The sequence below is a fragment of the Aegilops tauschii genome, chromosome 1, assembly GCF_002575655.3.
Source record: "Aegilops tauschii subsp. strangulata cultivar AL8/78 chromosome 1, Aet v6.0, whole genome shotgun sequence".
Taxonomy (NCBI): Eukaryota; Viridiplantae; Streptophyta; class Magnoliopsida; order Poales; family Poaceae; genus Aegilops; species Aegilops tauschii.
In genome coordinates, this window is record NC_053035.3 from 398,839,302 (window position 1) to 398,858,929 (window position 19,628).

Here is a 19,628-nt window from a genome sequence, read left to right on the forward strand (position 1 = left end):
CGCCATGGCTTCCTCGTCCATCTCGGCGATGCCGAGACGGTGCTCCCGCCTCCGGTTGTCGCGACGATCCTCGTCGGTGCTAAGCCGCGGCAGAGGCGCGAGCTCCTGCGCCCGCTCCTGCGTCGGCACATTGGGGAAGTTCAACGTTCTATGAGGCCACCGGAGGCGCCACACCGCCACGTCGTACGCGCGGGCGGCCTCGTTGGCGGTGTCGAAATTGCCGAGGCCGAGGCGCATCCCGCGGAACCGGATCTCGGCGGAGAAGCCGCCGGAGGGGCGCGCGCGGACGCCGCGATGTCCCCAAGTTTCCTGGCGACGCGGCGGCATGGTGGCGCGGCGGCGGCGAGGCGAAAAACAATGGGGAGAGAGCGGTGGCGAGGCACAGAGCGGGGAGAGAGCGGTGGGAAGGCACAGAGCGGTGGGTGGGCGTTGGATTTTATAAAGCGCGCCGGACGCCGCGCGCCAAAACTAGCGCATGCCCGGCCGCTTTTTCCCGCGCGCGCGATCCTTTCCCGACGTCTCTGCTATCTCTACTCTCTTCTCTACTGTTATATTTATTTAATATTAAATTTTTAATATTTATCTCTACTTCCTTTACTGTCTACTTTTTTTCTCTACACTTTTTTTTCTTGCAATATAGGCCGTCCGATTTATATCTGGTAGATAGGAAGGAAACAAATGGAAATTTTGTAAAAAGATACCCATACCCCTCTCTAGATTTGCAAATAAGGCCTTCCCTCGTTCATCCTTTTCTCCCACAAGATAAACTACTCATACAAATGCATCTTTATGCGTGCAACGCATGGGCATCTTGCTAGTTCTAAAAACCTTTCCAGCATTTGCCACACCACTGGTTGCAGATGAAAAACCTACCCAAGCACAGCGCGATACAGGAGCGACGCACAATTACAAGCTAATATTCTGTTGGACAATGGAGGCTATAACCAATTAGTTTTACGGGAACAATAGCACCCAGGAAATTTGAAGGGCAGGTATAAACAAAATTGGAACTGCACATGTACTGCTAAGTGATTCAATACACACATTACCAATCGAGGAGGAGAACGATGGTCGCGGCGGCCTCTGTGAGTCATGGTCGGCAACGGGAGTCAGTTCATTGTCCACGACGGTGGTACTTCTGCGCTTGGCGTCGGCTTCCAGGAAGCAGATCCGAGACCGTGGAAGACGATGCCGGGGAAGAGGCTCCGTGTACGACGACGACGGTGGACCGGCTCCAGTGCGGCGTACGAGGTCATCGATGAGGCAGATGCGCTGTGGTGGACGAGTGCGCCGATGTAAAGGGGAGGAGCACGAAGGCTGCGGTGCCGTGGAGAAGTCTATTTTGCGGTGGGGATAGAAAATGGGGAGTATTCAGGTGTACTACTCTGGGTGCCGGGGTGGGGTTGGCTGGGTAGGGTGAACCTGAAGTTACAAAAACAGCCCCTACCAAGCGTCATCCGTAGGCCTGTTCCGAAGGCTATGATGGTAACTTCCCACTGCTCGAATCAGGGTCGCGGGAGATTTTCCCGCCGACCTCAAAATTTTGTGACACTGGACTCCCCGTGTGGCGTGTTGAGTGATTCGGCTAAGCAACTAGCGAGTAGTAGTAGTAAACTCTGCATATTAGGTTTGACCGAAGTCAAACTTCCTAAAGTTTGACCAAGTTTATAGAAAAATATAAACATTTACCATAACAAATATGTATGGTGTGAAAGTACATTCAATAATGAATCTAATGGTATTTATTTGTTATTGTATATGTTAATATTTTTTGTTATAAGCTTTCTGAGAGTTTACAAAACTTGACTTTGACCAATGCTAATACGCGGACTTAAATAAAAACGGAGGGAGTACACATTTGTTTTCTTAGTTTGTAGTGAACTAATCATTTGTTGAAATTGTGAAATAAATATATTAGGCTATTGACTTCGAATGTAATGATCTATACAATTCAATAGTTACAATCATTGTTGAATCCCAAGATGTATACAAGGTCTATAGTACTTCACAACATGCTCAAACTCACATACACACACACACAAAGTAAACTAGAAGACCGTTCTCTCATGTATACACAACGTATCGGCATCTGTCTATGTCTCACTCATGCATGATCATTTGCACATTCACACCTCTCCATGTCTGTATCACACGCACACCGTCTCCACATTGCCCTTCCGCCACAACACACATATGGACACATACACACGTTCTCTCTCAGCCACACACACAAAATCAGTATTTAAAAAAACTAGGGCGCACCTAAAACGTCCAAATCCAAATAAACACGAACTGGAGCTAAATTCAAATATATGGAAATATTGCAGCGTCAAGAACTTTCATAGGAAAAAAAGTTGAGTAATATTCGAGGATTGTTTTCACACACACAAAAAGGTTCGGTGGATGTCCTTCGAGCGCGACACGGTGACGCACCGTTCGATCGACCGCGCGGCCGCGGTTCACGCGCTTGCACAGGATTCCATATCGTGGCTGTGGTACTAACTAATAAAAGCGCTGCATAAGTCTAATGTTTACGTGTACTAGTACAGTTTTCTTTTAAGTTTGACCAACCTTATATATAAAACTAAAGTAAGCTCCCACACGCGCACTCATCAATATGCCGCCGCCGCCGTTGCGCATGCCGGCGCCCGCCTGCTCCGGCCAACAATTTCTCGCCCATCACCGCCGTGTCGCCGCCATCCCTGTGCCATGAAGCTGAAGGCTCGCCCGCTCACGTCGTCTGCAGTCCCTCCTCGCGATGCCGCCACGCTGCCAAGCATGCGAGCAGCTGGTGGAGCCGCGTCTATGCACGCAGCGTACGAAGAGGAGGACGAGCGCGTGCTCCAGCACGCCGGTGAGGAGGAACTAGCGTGTCATTGTCGTCTCCGCCCGCGCGGAGGAGGCACGCATGGTGGCTGTCACGGCGGAAGCCGGTCGCGCGCACGTCGAGCCCGCAAACCGGGTGCGGACGCGGAATCTACCTTCGAGACCTTGAATGCCACGTGGATCCTGCAATCTTAAGGAGCAATTTGGGTCAGTCGAATCATGTGAGCCGTTTGATGCAGCATGGATGGCTAGAAGGGCTTCTTCCACCTCTTCTGTCGTCTTCTTCCTTCGCTCCGTCGAACTTCTTTCACAAATCGACTGACCCAAATTATACTACTAGTACGAACGTATTAAGTACAGTAGGAACACGAAGATACGAGCAGTAGTACCAACTGCAAGAAGAACAGTAGTAAGACATAGTACTAGTACTACTGTACGTACTAAAGAGTTCAAATAACGAGAAAGAACATAAACATAGTTCTGCTGGGGCCTCAGCACAACACACCCTTGAAAATAAACTAAGCAACTAGTCCGCTTGACACTGCAGTAGAACCAGCATGAGCGACGGCACTGCCACCTACTCGGAGTCCGAGTCCACGTCCTCGATTTCGTCCTCGTCCCTCTTCCTATTCCTCTTCGCTGATGCTTCTTTGCTTGAACCGGACACTGGGCTCTGCTTCTTCATCCAACCCTTGTAGATATTTAAACAAAGGTAGGCATCCATTGCTGCGTACAGGATGTGATATTCATCTAATGTCTTCGACTCCCATGCATGATGAAACTCGTGATGAGGTTTCTTCAGTTTAGCGTACGAAGGATCAATCATGGCTGCTGCCAGGGTCAACATTGAAGGTTGAGAGGAGGACACCAGGCTTGCCTTCTGGAGATCGAAGGGCTGGCCTACAACGAGACCTATCCGACGCAGGACATCCCTGTCGTTCTTAAAGCCTACAGTAACAATTTCACTCTTTTGTCCTTGAGGAAGTTCTTAAAATCCTGGCACTCAACGTCGGCATGGCATATGTGGTAGACCAAGCAAACGTTATGTACGCAAACCTGGATCACGGCGGGCTTCTTCCTCTCTTCGTCCTTTAGATCCTTCTCTCGTCCCAGGAGTGTGGTGTACTCAACATCTAGCCCAGCGACCCACTCATCCGTTGAACTGTTGAAGATGCGTAGGAAGTGAGCAAGCCATGCTTTCACCGTCTCGGATCCACGTGTGTAGATGACGATGAACTGATCGCCGGTAATGGCTCTAACCTGGTACTCAGCGGCGACCATGGAGATTTGGGAGGCCATGGATTTTGGAGGAGGGTTAGGAGAAGTTGAACTGTTGTACCCCGCAAAAAAAATTGGGAGCAAACTAATGTGAAAGGACGGGACGATTGGGAGCGAACTGTTGTAAGGTAGAAGACGGGGACGAGTAGGGCGTGCGAACGACGTGGGGTTGCTGGCTTGCCCGGTGGATAAACGGCTGCAAGCCCCCAAAGAGTTCTCGAGAACTATGTGGGACCCACTAGATGTCATGTCTACTAGACCCATATCGTAGGCCTGACGGTATAGCTTCTGCCTGTTCGCACGCCATGCCGGCGCGTGGATGTAACTTCACTTAATTCCGTCAAACGTTGCGCCTCCCATGACCTTCGCCTCCCTCGCGCGGTCGCGCCCTTTGAGACTTCGACCAGCTATAAATGAGCAATTTTTTTGCCTTTTTTTAGACAAGCATTTTTTTGCCTACTCCGCATGCATGATACTCCCTCTGGTCCTTTTTACTCCCGTCAACCGTTTGCAAAGTGTTTGACCAAATTTATACTTTTTTTAACACCACCTTATATTAATTAACCAGCCACACCAGTACACTCATTCGATACAATATTCACCACACAGGGCGGTACGTTATTTACAAGAATACCATCTAATCTATTGTCAAAGCTATACTTAGCGATTAAGTGTGCCACCTTATTGGCCAAACGGCTAATCTTTGACAAGTGAAGATTGTTGATCAACTTCGAGATGCTCAACGCTTTCATCTTCAGGTCACGCATAGCAGACCTGTCATAGTCCCCCGATGCAAGAGACGCTACCACAAAAGCGCAATCAGTCTCTAAAATTACAGGATTATGAAGAGAAATACATATGTAGAGACCGGCAATGCAAGCCCCAAGCTCCGCTTCCTCCACGCTTTGACAGGCATCAATGAAATCCCACGACCAAATTTATACTAAAAATATAAATATCTACAATATTGATTAATAATGAGTATAAGAGAGAGATGATTATAGTAACATAGGTAGATACCGTAACATAATAAATGTGATGCTACTATGTGTCATGCATGGCAATAAATGAGACCACCTATGATACTAATCTATGATACTATGCACTATAAAGGTAGTAACATAGACTAGTAACATATGCATGTTACTAGTCTAAGTTACTCCCCACTATGACCAGCCTTAGAGTACCACTACCTCCCTTCTAGTTTAAAGGGCTCGATTCAAAAATTTCACCTACTCTTAGCAAGATAGTAGAGGTGGTGAAATAGTTTTTGAAGTCTGCAAAAGTACTCAACTAGTGCTGTCGTTCTTCACAAAAAAATGTGTTTACTAATGCATGCATGAACACTAGTTACTCTAACCCCCCTCTCTTCTTTAATTCTTTGCCACATCAGCATGTTTGCTATTTCCGTGTGCATGATACCAGCTAAGATACCACCATTATGGCCAACCTTAATCATCGCATGCAATAATTTAGTGCACCTTGAAATATGAACATGTGTGGGGCGTGTATGTTTTTAATGACTTGAGACTATACCTAGCCCGGCATGCAAGATGACTTATTATGCACCGTTCCCCATACCTGCAGGAAGCCTGTTCGTCTCCAAATATTTTCCTCTCCATGTGTGGAAACAATATGCCTGCCAAACTCTCCTTCTCCCTCCGGCGGTCCCACCACTCCACCCCGTGTGAAAAAATCTGCATGCATGACTCTCCTCCCCCCACGCTCGTCCAATCCGTTGTGACCAGCAATATTTCCACCCCTTCGCTCCCCCGTAATTTACTCCAACAAATATGCCCACGTAGCTATTACTTAACTGCAGGTGCATTGGGTCACTGACATATGGGCCCAATAGGGGTCTGGCCCACATGTCAGTGACGCAACTGGACCTGCAGTTAAGTTAGTGCAACTCAGTCCATATCTTATGTAGGTGTGCCATTGCTCGCTATAAATACTGCGCCTCCCACGACATCGCTATCTCCTCCCCTCACGTTCACATTCATCGCTATCTCCTCCCCTCCCTCTCACGTCGACCACCATGGCATCGCCCCTCACAAGCCCTAGGAGCCCCTCGCTGCACCGCGCGGACGGTCACGCGTCGCCGTTCTATTCCTCGCCGCCACTAGTCGAGGAGGACGCGTCGGTGTTCTGCTCCTCGCCGCTACACGATGCGTTGTCGTTCTGTTCCTCGCCGCCACTAGTCGAGGAGGACGCGTCGGCATTCCGCTCCTCGCCGCGACGCGTCGAGGTGGACGCGTCGGCGTTCCCAATCTCGCCAGCACGCGCGCCGGAGGACGCTTCGGCTCCCCGCTACGAGGAGAACGCGGCGCCACCCGCCGAGCTCCCCCAGCCTTGAGGAGCTTTGGAAAGAAATGGATGTCGCCTTGTGGGAGGCTTTGCCTCCAGCAGAGCGCGCCAAAATAGAGGCGGAGAAGAAGGCCGAGGAAGAGAAGCGCACCGCGGAACAAGCTGCCTGGGAGGCCTATGTCGCGTCCGAGAGAGTCAGGCAATTGGCTCTTTGGCTGAAGGCTCGTGTGAGGGCCGTGAGGGTGGCGGAGGATGCCCGTGCCGACGCCCTGAGTGCAGTCGGGCCCAAGCGCCTCATCTACGCTTGGCGGTACGTGGACCGGGTGCACGCTTCCAGGGAGGAGGAGTACCTATTGGCGCCGGATCACCACATCGGTGAGATCCCGCTCGCCCGCCGGCAAGCCGCCAATCAGCACCTCACGAGTTGCGAGGCTGAGGAAGAGGCGTTGTGTCGGCGCGCTGGGAAACGGCCGCGCACCAGGGCACTCGTGGCGCGCCGCAAGCGCTCCTGCGAGCGTCATGGCTTTTAGGAGGAGCATAATTTTTGTTTTGTAAGGCGATCTCATTAGTTTTGGGACGCAAATGATAAATCCCGAACGTTCAGGAATTTTTAGCGTCCTTAATTAAGTATGTAAAAGGGAAAGTTTGGAAACCTTGTGTATTCGTACGCATTTTGCAAGTACGTGCATATAGCACAAACTTTACTATATACTATCGCACTACACGTCTCTCTCGATATATGCTTGCAGACTGTGCTACTCCCTCCATCCAGGTCAATAAGTCATCTTTGGTTGTGCACCGTGACCAAGAAGGAGGGAAGACTTATACACGTAGACGGAGGGAGTACTACTATTACTTATGTACGTGCAAATGCACATTTTAACATTACGATGCGGTTTTTGTAAAAGTAGAAAAACAGCACTAGTCAAGCTTGTGAAACGATTCAATGCAAAACAAATGCAAAAATGCTCGTTTGATTGTTTACTTTTAGATTCCTTCTGTGTGGTTATTTCTCGTCGTACTTTGTACGGAGTATCTCACTGGTTGGAAAGGCATGCAAATTCTCAAACCGCTTCCTACACCCTGTATCGAATTTTTTGCCTAACAAGTTGTGCCGTGCAATTGGAATTCCAACTTGAGTACTACTACTAGTAGGAGTACCAGGGGCCAGTTCTTTTAGGCTTCTAGATTAGTAATCCCATAAGAGCAAGTACAATAGAGCTGAGTCAGCGGGCTATAAGAAATAAACTAGTATATTTCTGCTTAGTTGGAGGAAAGAGAAGAGGAGAGAGAAGGTAAGCGGGCTCTTCGTGAAGAGCCAACTCTAGCACGTGCTCCTAGGCACTTTGTGAGAATGAGAAGTGGGCCACATAATAAAAAAGTAGTACACTCTTTTGATCTATTATTGTACATGTTGGCTATAAGATGGGCTATAGATGACATGGCACTGGCTTATAGCCAGCAGCTGGCTATACTATTAACCATGCTCTAACTACTACCTCCGTCCTGGTTTATTGGTCCCCATTGTAATCTGTGTCAAATTTTGATCATAAATTTAACTAATGAAATGTTAGTGCATGTCACATGCACTACTCCATCCGTCTAGGTGAGTAAGTCATCTTAGGCTGTGCACCGTGACCAAGGAGGAGGAGAAAACGAGAAACGTTAATGTTTATTTGCTAATTAATAGTATTGCATGCAATGAACTAACCACTGCATGTCGTGTTTGATATCTCAAGTCATTAAAAGCATGCACACTCTTTATCTCTTATTGGTTGATATGTCAAGAAACAAGAAACGAGGTAGAAGTTAATGCACCGCGCCTAAGTGTTTTGGGATTATTTGGTTTTCGTAAGATGACTTACACACCTAGACGGAGGGATTACAATGGTGAGGAATAAACCAGGACGGAGTAGTAGTTTAGAAGCCCAAATAAATGAGTGAGGCGCCTTATTGTTACTCTCCATTGTGACTAGTCTTGTGGGAAAAGCTGGGGAAGCCGCCAAAAGAACTGGCCCAAGGAGTAGTAGCTAGGGATCGAGTGTGCGAGATGAACCGGAGAAAGTAAATGCAGAGAGATGAGATGCAAAAAAAGACGGAGGGATGTGATGGTTGCTTGTCCGTTTATTTTACCAGGACACTTATTACTGGGAGTGGTTGGATTTTGTGATATGACGGCTTTACTACCGCGCCACGAGCGGGGTGAGAGGTGAGACTCCCGTGCAGCGACGCCCTCTACACTTGTACTACATCGGTCGTGGTTTATTAGTCCCCCATTGAATTTGACTGAAGATTTATCTGACAAAATGTTAGTGCATGTCAACAAAAACTATATCGTCGGATTCGTACTTGAACATAGTTTTGAATGATATAATTTTAGGTGACATCCATCAGCATTTATGGTACTATATATAATGTTAGTTCAATTTTTGGTCGTACTAATCTATAGTAGTAAGGTGCCCGTGCGTTGCACCGAAGAGTGAAATGCATTGATCGGGGAGTTGTTTATTTTGACAAAGGATGTGGGGGTCATCTCATGTGTAACGGGTATCGATAGGTTTCTTTGGATATTATTTCATCTCTAGAGCTCACAAACATCTGGGTGAAATAGATAAAAAGGCATCTTTTGCAAACAAAAGCGTTCAACTGTTCAACCTCCATCCAAAACTTGTGAAGAAATAACACTTATTCTGCTTTGCAAGAAATGATCTTTAAGAATTAGTTTTTGAGTATCGATTGTTATACATGTTGGCTACAGATGACATGGCACTTTCTTATAGTCAACAGTTGGCTATACTATTAAGTAATATTAACCATGCCCTTATACACCTAGACGGAGGGATTAAATCAGGATGACTTGCAAGCGGGCAGAGGAGATGTAAGAAATGGTTCATCGTAAGTCTTTCACCAGTACTGTAGTAAAAATTCATACATGGAAGATTCTAGACTAAACCATAAACAGATACACTTTTATTCATGCGCGATACTCCAATAGAGCAAGATCCTGCATGGAAGTCTCCACATGCTTCAACAGCGGATTACATTGAGCAAAGACTAATGATCAACATTTAACTTGATAATGCGTACTTCTAGGTGAACCTCCTTGGAGTCCCCGTGCACCGCGTCGGCGGGTAAAGGAGGCCATGGGTTTTCCAAGTCCACATTGGCGGGGTAGTCCCAGCTCCCCAGAGTCCAAGTCCGTTCGATGAGGCCGGTGTCGCCGCCCACGCGACCTGGAGGGGCAGTAACACTGACCACGCACCCGTACATCGGCCTCGTGTCAGTTTCAGCGTCAGCGGCGTCGCCCCTGACGCACATTACAGAGACGGGGCGGCGGCCTGCGCGGGCCTCGCCGGTGCCCACGATCAAGAGGAAGACGCTGTCGTCCTCCTCCGAGACTAGCAGGCGGCGGTGATCCTCCAGCGACTCCGGCATGGTGAACGGGTAGCACGTCTCGTACTTGATGTTCTCCGCCAAGGGCCAGCACTGACCGCTGCACGCATCCGTGAGGTGATGCACCATGTCCGCCGGCGAGCCACAAAACGGCATCGGGCACTCATAGCAGTGGACGAAGGGCTCCTTGGAGGCATCGACCAGGCCATCCATGAAACGGGAGTGGCTGTAGGGGATGTTGCGCCAGTTGAATATATGAGCAAGTTACTATGATATTTAATCCGAATAAGCACATAATAAATCATGACGGCTATAACAGAGATGAAACTAATCATCTGGACTAGCATAGTAGTAGGATACAGAGTAGAAACATGAATTCTACCATGATTTCGAACAGGAAGGACAGAAACACATACGGTGCTACGGGAGCAGCACCGTTGGCGTTGAGGTTGTCCCCATGTCCAAACACCACGTAGACACGGTCTTTGAGCACGGTTCATAGTCGTTCCACGCTCGGGCATTGAAGTTTGTAACTATTTTAGATTAGAATATACTACTCCTCCGGTGCTAGTAGTAGAGCAGAGTCCTACTCTACTACTCTACTCAAGCAAGTTAGGGCATAGCACTGTAGGGAGTGCATGTACTGTGATCACTCAAGCAAGTTGTCTGGCATCGACATGACCCTACGCTGCTGGTATGTGTCTCGTAAGTCAAGCGGCGTGCTGTAGTCATCATCACCTGTCCACTTCCCGCAACACATATTCGCTTCTCCATCTTTGTCCGCACATAATCTTGTCCAATCTTCCATCCCCGCTAACAATGGTAGAACCGAGCTGCGTCCGCCGAAAGAGTGGCTGGAATTCGCTCCCCACGGAGGTAATCAAGCTCATTGTTTCGCGTGTGGACAATCTCAGTACCATGCCGCTCGCCGCGTGCTCGTCGGGGCTGTACCGTTTACTCAAAGCCCTCAGGATGGAGCTTTTTAAGCCAGCTCCTTGCTTGCTGATGCCGCCTGATCTTCAAAAACGGCGTGTCACGCAGCATAACGATCGTAGGGTGGCAAGCATCAACCCCCTTGACTGCGATCCGATCCCCGTCAGCCTCAACTACATTAACGGTATGTACTGGGTCGGCATGAACACGTCTTGGATGGTGCTCGTCGACGGTCGCGACAGCTGGATGCTCGTGGAGGTCTACACCCGGCGATTGATCCCCCTTCCTTCGATTAACACTGCACTGCTTTGGCACCGCGGCCCAGAATACTCGGAATCTTACAGTAGCCAACATGATACCAAGTTTGATTTGCTCAAGGTTCTAATCTGCCAAGTGCCCACAAGATCTGCGAATTATAAAGACTTCACGCTAATTGCGTTCTTCAACCGCGGTCTCGCCTATCTGACAGGTCACTGCGGTAAGTGGATAAATCTGCACGTCCATCGCAGGATCATACATCCTCCATGGTTCTCTGATGCCATTGAACACAAGGGCTTCATTTACGCTGTCGACTCCTTCTATGGCTGGACGTATTGCTGGCCTACTCCAGTCATCGCTACAAACGGCTGTTACAGCAGTTAATAGAACTTAAAAGGATAATTGAAGTGACTCGTCTTCGAATCTACTTTGGTTGGAGTTCGAAAAAGGAATAAAAATAAAGTAAATTCAAGGAAGAGCTTTCTTTTTTTAACAGCCCCTTGGCAGGTTGTGGAATGCTTTTGTTCTCCTCTTATTCCATATGGAATACAATCCGTTAAAAGTATGTTACTTTCCTATGATATCATGATGGCTTGCTTATATTACTGTCAACATTTGCTGAAAAAATATTCATGCTCATAACATGTTGTTCTTAAGATTGACTAAATCAAGAGCCCTTTTTTATTTGACTCCAACTTGATATGATGTTGTAGGCCGCCTGGTGTCCCTACCCTTCCTAATCCCAAAACCTTTCAAAGAAAAGCGGCATGGCAGTTGCAGGTGGTCCCTGGCTCGATCAGACGACGGCGAAAGATTGATGATCGTTCGCACGTACCGGACGTGTTGTTTCGCGGAATACAATCACAATCACTGCAAGGTCTTTGAGCAGGATCCCAGCTTCTCTGGGCCTTCAGGAATTTTTGACTGGAGGCTGGTAAGTAGCCTTGGTACACGCTCTCTGTTTGTCGGACTGAATTATTTGATTTACCAGGAGATAACCGACGGCAAGGATCATGATGGCAGCGCGGTTTCGTTCATCAGGCAAAACTGTGTGTACAAAGCGTACCATGCGTCTCTGCATGCACCATACCCAGATATGTGCCGCCACGCTCTGCAGCCCAAAGTAGGAGAGATGGTCGCAAGTATCAGACTTCGACCTGCTGGCTGGAGTTTCCCCCGTCAGGCACCCATCTGGTTCAAGCCGTCAGCCAATCTCCACAGCTTAATAAATAGTAACGTCTAACTGAGCCAGTTAGTTAGATGCGTACACTTGGTGTAGTAGGATCTTTATTTAGTTTGAGGCATACACTTGTTCTTTTTTGGTAGCCCTTTTGTAATGATGGCTGATGTTTGGTTTGGAAGAGAGAGCTGCGTCTTCACTCTTCTGGCCTGCTTACTGCTTCTGTTGCACCCCCAGCCCTGGTTGCTGCTGCTGCTGTTTTCAATGTACAATCAGTAGTATATTTCGTATGTTGAGTAAATGTGTTGTTAGAACGACAAACACAATGTTTTGGAAGCCGTTGCATGGTTTGATCCTTTAGTGCCCCGTACCGTACGCAGCGCATACTATTTTTCATACGGAACACATTTTCCACTTGTTGATAACATGCAGCCCACTGATGAAGGCCCAATAGAGAAGCCCATAATTAACTGGAAGGGAGGCTCTCACATGAATCCGGCCCAGGTACATGCTCATGGTCCCCTAAACATAAATAAGTAAATAAATAAATAAATAAAGCTAAATGCTCATGCACCAGTTCTTTGGGAAAATAGGTAGCCCAGTATTTCTTTTTGAAGAATACCCAAGCTAGGCCTATTTGTTTTCTCCGAATTACTGGGCTGCAAATCTTTCAAGACGAGGAGGGATGCATTCTGGCTTGGCTTAAGAGTATGGTCAATGTCTGTTAAAAGTAATATCAAAAGGGGTTGAAAATTCCAAAAAAATTATAGCAAATAGGATATAAGTTTCTTTTTTTGTTCTTGTTCTTCACTGATATCTTATACGTATTTCATTGGATTTAACATGACATAGTACTAATTTATTTTTAAATTTGTTTTAGTATGGCTATTAATTTTTGGATTAAGAATATTTCGTTCCCCAGCAAAAATTTGCGAATTTTCAAAATTTCCCACATATTTAGTTAATTTTTTGACCCTGGTACTAACCAGAAAATGGCCAGCAATTCTAAAAATGGAAAACGGGCTGCAATAAATTCCATATGAATTAGAAAATGAGTAAAAATTATAAAAATAATAGCAAATGGGCTGTACACGCCACAGATTTCGAGGCTGACTTGTTCACGCAAGGCTTTGTCAGTGAACACACGATTCTAGCAGCAATGACTGTTGGATGTCCATCCAACGGCCGACGTGCTTCTTGAATCACTGATCTTCCTGCTCCAGCCGCCTAAACTAGCGCTGGCGGGACTGCCTGCTCCCTCCTCTTGTGGCCCGCTGTGATGCCGCGCAGGCTTCCCCGGCCCACCCTACTCCCTCCGCTGGCCTGGCCGCACGCAATCAACTGCCTCCTTATTACGCGAAAAAAATGATTCTTCCCACTGACATCTGGGGCGCACCGGTTGGGAGGCTAGCCTGTGGGCCTACTAAGTTGACGCGTACGCAGGGCTTGTCAACTTAGTCAACAAACGATTCTAGCAACAGTAACCGTTGGATTTGAATCGAACGGTCCTGCTGCTTCTTCAATCGCTGCTCTTCTTGCACCAGCCGCCCAAACCAGCGCCGGGAAGACCGCCTGCTCCTGCCTCCAGTGGTTGGCTGTGCTACCGTTGAGGCCTCATCGCCCCCTACTACTCCCACCGCTAGCCAGGCCCTACGGCGACGGCAGCCTCACACCGCAGTCGAACCAGTGAACCCTCGTACTCCTCTCTGCGTGGGCATCCACTGCCGCGTCTTCCCCGGCTCCGCGTCGTCCACTTCCTAGGCCTCGCCATTGTCCACCACCTTGGTGCTCTCGGCGCGGCGTGGTCAACGACATTCCATCGGAAGAGTACTGTACGTGGAGAGGCTGACAGCTGGGTCCACGGCCACAGCCCAGTTTTTTTGTGATTTGCCAAGTAAGTCGCTTTGTCAGGCCTATTGGGCTGCAAATATTTCAAGATGAGGAGAGCTTTCATTCGGCTGGCCGAGAAAATGGCCCATCAGTAATGAGAAATGGGCTGTACATTTTTAAAACACATCAAACCGGCAATTAGTTTCAAATATCTTTTTTTTTCATTTCGAGATTTTAAATTACATTAATTTTTATGCGTGGAGAATTTGTTGGATTTTATATTGATAGATATTTATTTTTAAAATCAGTTTGAATGTGAGTCGAAATTTCGGGATTAAAAACAGTTCGGACCGCACCGAAATATGCAAAATTTTGTATAATTTTTTAACCGTGGCCACAATATTGCGTGTAATGCTAACAAAAAGAATATGAGCTCCAAAAAAACCTTAATAATTAGAAAATGGGCTGTAAATTATTAGAAATAATGGCAGATGGGTTGTATGCTGTTTTCCACAGATTTGAGGCTTTCCTAAAAAAAAGGTTGATGCACAAGCACTGACTGTTGGATGTCCATCCAACGGCGGTCGTGCTTCTTCAATCTCTGCTCTTCCTGCTCCAGCCGCTCAAACAAGCGTCGGCGGGACTGCCTGCTCCCTCCTCCCCGCGGCCGGCTCTGGTGCCGCGCAGGCCTCACCGCCCCACCGTACTCCCATCGCTGGCCTAGCCATCCCTCTACTCACCCACACCTGCTATTATTCTCCGGCGACGGCAGACGAAACAGTAAACCCTCGTACAGTCGTACTCCCCTCCGCGTGGGAAACAACTGCCGAGTCTTCCCTGCCTCTGTGTCATTCCCTTCCTAGGCCTCGCCGTCGTCCACCGCCCTAGTGCTCTCGGCGCGGCCTGGTCAACGTGGTCAACGACCGACATGCATCTGAAGTGGACTGTACGTGGAGAGGCCGACAGCTGGGTCCACGGTCGCACGCAAGGAAATGCCTCCTTATTATGCGCAAAATAATGATTCCTCCACCTGACATCAGGGACCCACCGAAAGGGCCTTTGTATTTCGCAAAAAAAACGTTACGGCCGCAGACAGCTCAGACCCACCAGCTATATCTTCGCACGCAAGGAAGTGCCTCCTTATTACGCACAAAAAAATGAATACTCCCCCTGTTAGCTGGGACCCAGTATAGTGGCAGGCTGACTTGTGGGCCTACTAAGTTGACGGGGACGAAGGGCTTTGTCAACTTAGTCAATATGCACGATTCTAGCTCCAGTGACCGTACGATGTCCACCCAACGGCCGTAGTGCTTCTTCAAGCTCTGGTCTTCTTGCTCCAGCCGCCCAAAGCAGCGCCGGTCGTGCCGCATGCTCCTGCCTCCCGTGGCCGACTATGCTGCCGCGGAGGCCTCACCGCCCCCTACTATTCCCACCACTGGCCAGGCCCTATGGCGACGGCAGCCTCACACCGCAGCCGAACCAATGAACCCTTGTACTCCTCTCCGCGCGGGCTTCCACTGCCGCGTCTTCCCCGGCTCCCCGTCGTCCCCTTCCTAGGCCTCGCCGTCGTCCACCACCCTGGTGCTCTCGGCGCGGCGTGGTCAACGTGGTCAAGGAACGACTTCCATCATACGTGGACTGTACGTGGAGAGGCTGACAGTTGGGTCCACGGCCGCAGCAAGGAAGTGCCTCCTTATTACGTGGAAAATAATTATTCCTCCACCTGACAGCTGGGACCCACCGAACGGGCCACTGTATTTCGCGAAAAAAAATGTTTCCCCCTGACTGCTGGGACCCACCAGCTACATCTTCGCACGCAAGGAAGTGTGTCTGGGCAAAAAAAACGATTCGCCCCCTGACTGCTGGGACCCACCAGCTACATCTTTGCAGGCAAGGAAGGGCCTGGCAGTCGGGACCCACCTGGTCGAAGCGTACGTAGCGTCGTCATTCTGGTCGTGAACGTGTACGTACATATATACTGGTGGATGTAGAGGCGCGCACGTGTCGTAGTAGAGGCGCGTACGTGTCGTAGTAGAGGCGCGCACGTCGCATGTACACGTACGTACAGCGGCCAGGCTGCAAGAAAGAAAATACGGCCACGTATGTGTACATACGGGCGGGGTCTCGAACGCCTACTCACGCATACGTACGGCCAGGGCTCGTGTACATGGCTGGGTCAGAACGGAGAAACATCGTCATTGTCGTGTTCATGGGGAGCCAACCGGCTGGGTCGGAACAGAATGCGTCGTCGTGTTCATCGGGAGGGCTTGGACGGAACAGCCGATGGAAACGAGGCCTGGCGTACCGCAGAACGGAGGAAACGGCCTTGTGTTCGACCGGCCACGTTTGAAACAGGATCCTGTTCATCGGGAGGGGTCTGGCATACCGCAAAACGGAGGAAACGGACCTCCTACAGTCGAAACGGGGGTCCTGTTGATCGGGAGGGGTGTGGCGTACCGCAAAACGGAGGAAACGGACTTGTGTTGGAGCGCTACGGTCGAAACGGGGGTCCTGTTCATCGGGAGGGGTGTGGCGTGCCGCAAAACGGGACTCCATAGGATACTGTTCATCTCCACCGTCGACCCCCTCCAGCCTCCACGGGCTACTGTTCATCCACCGTCGACCTCCTCCAGCCTCCACCTGCGACTGTTCATCCACGGGCTCCTGTTCATCCAGCCTCCACCACGCGCTACTCCACCGGCTATTGTTCAACCACCCCCCCACGGGCTACTGTTCATCCAGCCCTCCACCGTCTAGTGTTCATTCTACCCTCCATGGGGTAGTCCTGTTCATCCTGCCCTCCACGGGGTCCTGTTCATCCAGCCCCAACTGGCTCGATCGATCGGGGTCCTGTTCATCTAGAGGCAACACCACGGGGTCCTGTTCATCCACCCCCCACCGGGAACTGTTCATCCAAACCCCCCCAGCAACGCTCACTGTTCATCCAGAGGCAGCATCGATCGGCTTCAATTAGCAGCAGTAGCGAAGGAATCGCTCGATCGGGTTCAGTTAACAGCTGTCGATCGATCGCTCGGGTTCAGTAACGCGTAGCCTGCAGTGCAATCGCTCGGGTTCAGTTAGAGCCCAACGCCTCATTCGGGTTCAGTTAGATCCAACGCCTCGCACACACGCGCGTACGTGTACGAGAGAAACGCGCATCGCTCGGCCCCCGATCTCCCACCGTAACCGGGAACTCCCCGAAATTTTCCTTGCCCTCGCTTCTACCACGGTTTTTTCCGTCATGGACGGCCCAAAGAATGTCATGCAGCTGCGTCTCCGGCCCGCCCAGGACGAAAAGCCCATTTTCTATCATGATTTTTTGTCATAGAAGTAGGAGCCCACCACATCTATGATGATACCGGGTTTTGTCACAATTATCGTCATAGAAGTGTCATATGTATGACAGAAAAAAATCTCGTTCGGCCCAAAATGTCACGGATGTGTCTTTTTTTTTAGTGGTACCAGTGTGAAGCAGGAGCACGAGGCCATGGCCGCTGACCTCGAGAGCACCTCGCCTAGTCACGTGCGGACTATGTGGTACAGGAGATGGAGCGCCAGTGTCGTGCTCTGGATGAAATCACCGAGCGGCGCCGCGGCCGCGATGAGGGCGCGTCATCATGCTCTCCGAGAGCGACAACGAGATCACTGCACCGAGCAACCCGGTTTGCAGCGGCGATCTAGGGCAGGGCTGCAGCCAGGCCGACCCGTCCGCCCCGAAGGACGGGCTGCCGAGCGACGAAGACGGTGGCGGCGACGACTACACCTTCTACGACCTCCTCGGCATGACCTAGTTATATTTTTATGTTTTTAGCTATGTAAATTTGACTAAATATCAACGAAATCGCCTATAGTTCATCCAAATCAACTGAATTTTGTCGAGTTTGGGAGTTTTGAATTTTTTGGGCCGATGTCGTTGCGGTCACGCCTGGGAATCGGTGCCCCCCATGCCGAAAAAACAGCCTTCGACGCTGACGATGACATGTACCTAGGGTGGGGTCGTGGGCCTGACATGTATGCCCTACCCAAGGACACTTCACAAGAGGCCAAGGCCTACAAAGTTAAACAGAAGATACCGACTGGAATCCTCATGAAGTGTGATCCACTCGACAGAAGATCCCCTCGGATATCCCAATTCCACTCGACCGTCGGTATTCACTCGGAAGACAAGAATCCACTCGAAGGACAGAAGACTTAGAGCCACCTCTGGATGGCAACGGTCAGGCATTCACTCCGCCACCTTAAAGGTCATTAAATACGGGCGTTACCAGTAACATACGTGGCTTTACTCTCTCATTGAACCCCTGTGTAACTGAGGGCTGCGAGGGGTCAGTGTACTCTATATAAGATACCCCTCCCCTCTTGCACAAGGGTTCGCACCCCTTGTAACTCGACACACCAATAAACAGAGCCTCTGCGGCACCGAGACGTAGGGCTGTTACCTCCTCCGAGAGGGGCCTAAACTCATAAATCCGAGTGTACAACCTCGCCGTAGCTAGGACTCTGCCGTCTCCTACGTACCCCCTATCTCTACTGTCAGATCCGTTCGCTCAACAGTTGGCACCCACCGTGGGGCAGGCGTCTAAGCGACTTTCGACGAGGTTGCGATCTTCGATCTCCATCGACATGGTTTCTGGCGGTGGATGGCCCCTGGGCTGCGAGATCTGTCTCAGCGTGCTCACCTTCATTGCCGACTATTCGGCTTGGCTCCAGGAAGCTCCCCCCGACGTCGAGGCGCTCCCCATCCGCGGGGCGGTGCACTTCCGCGCGAGCATCTATAGCGTCCTCCTGTGGCAGCCGTCAACCCAATATCGGTCGACCCCGCTGGCTTCCCTCCCTGCTGCTCACCGTCGCAAGTGATCCGGTCGCTCGCGGCTCCAGCGGTGGGTGAAGGATGTAGTGGCCCGTCAGTCGGCCACTCCTCAGATCGTGCCAATTGAGCCCGATGAATCACTTTATGGTTTGTTTGATCTGTCGAATGGTCACTCGGATACGCTTTCCGAGTGCAAAAGCAATGACCCCGCGATGGAGGTCCACATCGTTGGCTCCCAGCGTAGCCCACCAGGATTTCCCCGTGGTGACCGTGGCAGAAGTGATGGCCCGTCACATGGCGATTATGAGTATTTCCCGCAAGCTCTCACTATAGAACAAAGGGAAGAGCTGCGGCGTAGGATGATCAAGCTCTACACACCCCCGTCGTCGGGGATACCGCCGAGGCTCAGGCTTTGGAGGCTGTGGGTGTAGCCACTTTGGCTGAGTGGGCGCGCCTAGAGAATCTTCAGCAGTCACTCGACGACCACGCCCACAGGAAACTCCCAAGTTTCGGTTGATGTTCGCGGCAATTATTCCTGACTGAACCTCGGGACGAGTGTCAGGTATACCACACCCCGATCCAAAATGTTGCAGCAGCTGCGCGTATAGCAGATTCGATCCACCCGTCCCGTTCTGAAGCTGGTAGAGGCTTGCAACAGATCCGGGCACTGCTTAGGGCGGCCGGAGAGCAGAATTCAGTTGTTTCCTAGTCGCGCAATAGGATTCACAGCAGGTCTGTCAATACGGACACAGTTCGGTCGGCACACAACCCAAGATCGCCTCCATGGCATGAAGGCCGTGGTTATCGCCAGGA